Below are 5,873 nucleotides of genomic sequence, written 5' to 3'. Positions count from 1 at the left end.
AGAGGAAAGAGACAGAGATGTTCTAGTAGATGAAGCACACTTTCTACATCATAGGAGCCAACTTCTAGGGGCTGTGGAGGCTTCGGCCCCCTCAATAAAATATTTGAGGGGGCTGGGTCCCCACAAAGTTGCTGTGCATTGCCATTTAAATGGTGTGTGTGCGCACCGTTGGTACCTCTGTTTGACATTTTCCCCTTGATGGGGCCAAGATGCTAAAGGTTCTGAAAGCTGAGTCGTATGTGGAACAGTTGAGGTAGCTGGGTATGTTTAGCCCAGAAAAGAGAAAACTGATATGAGATATAATGATGTTGTTGTTGTTTAGTCGTTTAGTCGTGTCCGACTCTTCGTGACCCCATGGACCAGAGCACGCCAGGCACTCCTGTCTTCCACTGCCTCCCGCAGTTTGGTCAGACTCATGTTGGTAGCTTGGAGAACACTGTCCAACCATCTTGTCCTCTGTCGTCCCCTTCTCCTTGTGCCCTCCATCTTTCCCAACATCAGGATCTTTTCCAGGGAGTCTTCTCTTCTCATGAGGTGGCCAAAGTATTGGAGCCTCAGCTTCAGGATCTGTCCTTCCAGTGAGCACTCAGGGCTGATTTCCTTCAGAATGGATAGGTTTGATCTTCTTGCAGTCCATGGGACTCTCAAGAGTCTCCTCCAGCACCATAATTCAAAAGCATCAATTCTTCGGCGATCAGCCTTCTTTATGGTCCAGCTCTCACTTCCATACATCACTACTGGGTATATAATATATACAATAAGGTAAAGGTAAAGGTACCCCTGCCTGTACGGGCCAGTCGTGTCCGACTCTGGGGTTGCGCGCCCATCTCGCTTAAGAGGCCGGGGGCCAGCGCTGTCCAGAGACACTTCCGGGTCACGTGGCCAGCGTGACGAAGCTGCTCTGGCGAGCCAGCACCAGCGCAGCACACGGAAACGCCGTTTACCTTCCCGCTAGTAAGCGGTCCCTATTTATCTACTTGCACCCGGGGGTGCTTTCGAACTGCTAAGTTGGCAGGCGCTGGGACCGAGCAACGGGAGCGCACCCCGCCATGGGGATTCGAACCGCCGACCTGACGATCGGCAAGTCCTAGGCACTGAGGTTTTACCCACAGCGCCACCCGCGTCCCTTATACTTATACTTATAATATTAATATATATAATAGCCATCTTCAAATATCTGAAGGGCTGCCGCATAGAAAACAGTTTTCCATTTGCCCCGCAGCTTTTCCCTGAGAATACGTTCTTTACCTCTGAATTGGAACAAACAGCAATCTGTGAAAATCTGATTGGCATTTGCTCAGATTCAGCAGTAAAACACCGGTTTACCTGGGGAAAGCAGCAGAAGCGGGAAGTGTGGGGGGGAACTGCTGGGGCCGGGACCCGAAAAGCCCAGACCAGAGCCTAGAAACATGGCACAAAAGTGGGGATGAGCCCCTGCATGCAAACACACACACACACACACACACACACACACACACACACACTGTCCTGACAGGAAGCCTCCCTTCATTTCCTGTCCTTATCTCTAGCTCTTTTCATTTTCTCATGAAAGCTTAAGGACAGGAATAACACTTAAATCCGTTCTTCTTGAACTTTACCAAACGGCACCAGATCCTTCTGCCTTTCTTTCTGGTGGTTCAGCAGCACCCTCTTGTGGCACCTGTTTGGATTTTCTAATTCAGGTCTGCTAGCTGACAGTGCGGATGGCGCTGTGGTCTAAACCACAGAGCCTAGGGCTTGCTGATTAGAAGGTCGGCGGTTCGAATCCCCACAACAGGGTGAGTTCCCGTTGCTCGGTCCCTGCTCCTGCTAACCTAGCAGTTCGAAAGCATGTCAAAGTGCAAGTAGATAAATAGGTACCGCTCTGGTGGGAAGGCAAATGGCGTTTCCGTGCACTGCTCTGGTTTGCCAGAAGCGGCTTAGTCATGCTGGCCACATGACCTGGAAGCTGTACGCTGGCTCCCTTGGCCAATAAAGTGAGATGAGTGCCGCAACCCCAGAGTCATCCGCGACTGGACTTAACAGTCAGGGGTCCCTTTACCTTTAGCTGACATATGCAGGTAACGCACATCTTATGCAGGGGTTACATTCCAGGTATGGTATGCATATGTAAAAACATGTATATTTGGACCACCTGCTTGGGAGGAGGCTGTTCCATGCATTTGCAACTACATTTGGGCCAGAATACAATATGCTGCCTTAAACCCTTGAGAGTTGTTCAACCATTAACTGGGAGGCTGACTTCCACTGCCAGTTTCAGGAATAGGAGAGTCCTCAGGCAAGAGGCCTCAGCAAATAACACAGAGCTGGCAAGCTAAGAATTCATTCCAACTGCGTCTGATCTTTTTGGCTGTTTTATGTAGACTGAAAAAGATGGATCTGCTGGGACAGCCCTGGCCCCTTTGCTAATCTCAGCAAAAGCCTGACCTCACCCCTGTAGGGCTGCTTTGGGCAAATGCCAAATGGAGGATTCCAGTGGTGCCCTGGGCAGGTGCTGCAGACTGAGCTTTCATTTTAAAAGAAAAAGTGTTGTCCCCCAAGAAGGCGGCTGAATAAATCACTACAGTGGTACCTCGGGTTAAGAACTTAATTCATTCTGGAGGTCCGTTCTTAACCTGAAGCTGTTCTTAACCTGAGGTACCACTCGCGAAAGGGGCCTCCCGCTGCCGCCGCACCACCACTGCACGATTTCTGTTCTCATCCTGAAGCAAAGTTCTTAACCCAAGGTACTATTTCTGGGTTAGTGGAGTCTGTAACCTGAAGCGTATGTAACCTGAAGCATCTGTAACCCGAGGTACCACTGTAATGGATGTAGAATACTTGTGGGTTTATACAGTCCAATAGTCCTGCCTTGCAGGGAAATAAAGCATTAACTTTTGATGGCTTTAAACTGCCTTATTTTTTTAAGTTCCACAGTTTTCATGTTAATTATTCACTACCTGGGTTTTAATTTTTTAATATTTGCATGCCCAGAGTACTTTGGGCATTTCTGTAAAAAGAAGAGTCCTTAAATCATACATTCTGTACCAATAAAGCAACAAATTTAATGTTAACAGCAGTTTATTGAAAAGAAGAGGTTGAGTCCCCTCTTGAGCTCTAAAAGAATCTCAGATGGCAGGGGCACCCACAGGAGGCTCTCCAGTGAAGGATTTGAAGCATGGGTCACCAACTTGGTGCCCGTCAGCGCACATTCACCTGCAGAGGTCTTCCCTGGTGCCCTCAGCTATCATCGCCCTCACCTCTCCCTGCTGAAATTAGGCTCAAAATAAGCCTTTCGTTGTAGCCAATCTAAGGCATTTTCCCAAGCCAAATTGCAGTGCGGCAGGAGACAAGCACAGGAAGGCCTACCAGTGGGGGTGGCCCATGAGGGCAAATGGGGCACTGCCCCACTAACCTCAGTCTTCCCTCTGCCAGAGCCCACCTGACCTGTCTTCTCACTTGCAACCTGTCTAGAGAGTGGCAGTGCCCGTTGGCTTCCTCCTCCTTATTCTCAGCTTTGCCCCTTGCAGGGAGGTGGAGGGGGACAAAGTTAGACTGTCTGTGTGGATACATTTCCTTGCTTTGGAAAAGGAGGTCTTTCCTTGCAGTCTCATGTTGTAAAGCTCTTTCTGATGCTCCCATGGCAAAGACATGGATCATTTCATCTATAAATAGTGGGCACTGTCACAGGAATGCAGTGCCTGGCAGAGGCTTCCAGTGATCTTGCAAGAGTTGCAAGCCAAGGCTGCCCTTGCCTCCCTGGTGCTGTGCCATCTTTCATCCTGCAGAGTTCCCACCATCTGCCAGTCTCCTTCAGATGCTCTTTCCCCAAAGCAATGGGGCTGCTGGCATCCCAGTCTCCTTGCTTCACAATACTGGCACAACCTGTGGAGAACTGTGGTTCTCAGGCATCTACCTTCAGCAAACCTCTTGCATCCTGACCAACATTTCCTAGGCAAAATGTTTCCCCTAATACAAGCAATTTTGTAAATATTGTTTGAAGAACTGCATCGCAAAATTCATATGTGAATCTTGAAGAACAGCTGTATTTTGCTTCTCATACGGTTTTGGGAAGTGAAATTTTGATAAATTGATTAAATGCACACCGAATGGGATTTCTCCTCCATCTCTAGTCTGGCCACATCCACTTTTGGCCAGACCCAACTTTGGAGGGTTAGTCCTTGGGCGAAAAAGTCTGGCCACCCTTGTTGTAGTATTTATTTCCAGCTATTTTGGGGTCTTAATGGAGAGTGGTCTTTTCTTAGAGCAGTGGTGTCCAAACTTTTTTCAAAGAGGGCCAGATTTGATGAAGTGAAGGGCTGTGAGGGGGGCCAACCAAAGGGCCACCCAAAGTTGTTTTTTTAGGATTTTACCTCAGGAAATAAACTGCCACAGGGGCCGGATTAAACAGACCGGTGGGCCTGATTAGGCCCCCAAAACGGACTTTGGACATGCCTGCCTTAGAGCATATCTAGGGTGCAGGGGGGATGGATCATGGTGGCTAGGCTGTCTTTCAGGGCAGCGTGTCTTCCTTCGCTGGTCTTCTCTGTGAAGATTATGAGGAGGAACCTTGAGGTGAGTTTCACTAGGATACTGCCCCTGAAAGCCACTGTCTTCAGATAGCAGAGCAGAGACAACGGCCTCTGAATCTCGAGTGTATGACAAAGCGTGCCTCTTATCAAACGTTTCAGTAGCTGGAAAGGCAATGGTGCCAGATGCTCCTTCTCAGAAATATGGGTGTGCAATCTGAGTGGGCCTTCTAAATTTAACAGACCTAAAAATAGGCAGAGCTTGGGTGGGATTCAAATATGCACATTGGGATGGGAGGAAGCCTGAGGCAGTGGGGTTTTTTAGCCCAAGGCGGAACCCAAATGCAGAACTGGCAATGAGAAAAAGGTCACATTTGTGCTCATGTTGGCTTTGAATACACTTCTCAAATGGTGGGTCAAAAACTACCAGCGGGTCACAGTGCCACAGCCTACGGGGGCTCCTCACTCCTCTGCCCCCCCCACCCGTGGCCATGCAATAGTTTTTCAGTTGGATGGGTGCCAGCACCAGCAATTCCCTGGATGCCAAGTGAAGGTGGCTGGGAGACAGAGATGTTGGCGAGGGGCAGGGGGAGGAAAAAGAGGTCATACTCCTCCTCCTCTTCCTCTGAGGGAAAGAGGCCAAAGGAAGTGATAAGGAAATTAGAAAGCAAGGGAAAAGGTTTCAAAAAATAATACTGTAAGAAATTGGGGAACGAGACTGGAGAACTGCTTCTGTTAAACTGCTTTGGGCCTATTGCGGGGTGGAGAACATTTTTTGCCCAAGGGCCCAAGGGCCACATTCCTTCTGAGGGCCGCATGCCAGTGCTGGGTGGGGCCAGAGGCAAAAGCTAGCAAAACAAGAAATGTACATTTTACGTTCGTAGAGCAGACTAGTTCCGACACACATTCACACACTGCTCTGTCCTTCATCCTGGCAAGCAAGAGTCATGATCGCAGTTCAAGGCAGCCAAAAACAACCAAGGGGGGAGTAAAGCCAGACCAGTAAGGAGGGTGGGCCAGGGAAAGGGGTGTGGCTTGGGTAGAGTCCAAGGGCCAGACAGAGATGCATTTGCACCCCTCTCCATGCCCAAGGTTCCCCACTCTGGTCTACAGTGTACCAATAACCCAATAATAATGCCCAATAACCCTCCAATGGCAAGATGTGGTGGATATTCTCCAATAAATGGTATGATAACTAGGTTTTGATTCACAAGAAAGGGAAAATTAGTACTATGCTAGAGGGGGTGTTGCTGTCACCTAGTTCCCTGTCACTCTTCCAAGTTTCTAGTCCTTATGTTCAAGAGCACTTCAGCTTGCTATCAACATACCAATGATGAGTTCACAAACAGGAGGGGGAACGAATGG

The sequence above is a fragment of the Podarcis pityusensis genome (assembly GCF_964106645.2).
Source record: "Podarcis pityusensis genome assembly, chromosome: 8".
Lineage (NCBI taxonomy): Eukaryota > Metazoa > Chordata > Lepidosauria > Squamata > Lacertidae > Podarcis > Podarcis pityusensis.
The sequence above is the reverse complement of the archived record's forward strand: the minus strand, read 5'-3'. Positions refer to the sequence as shown.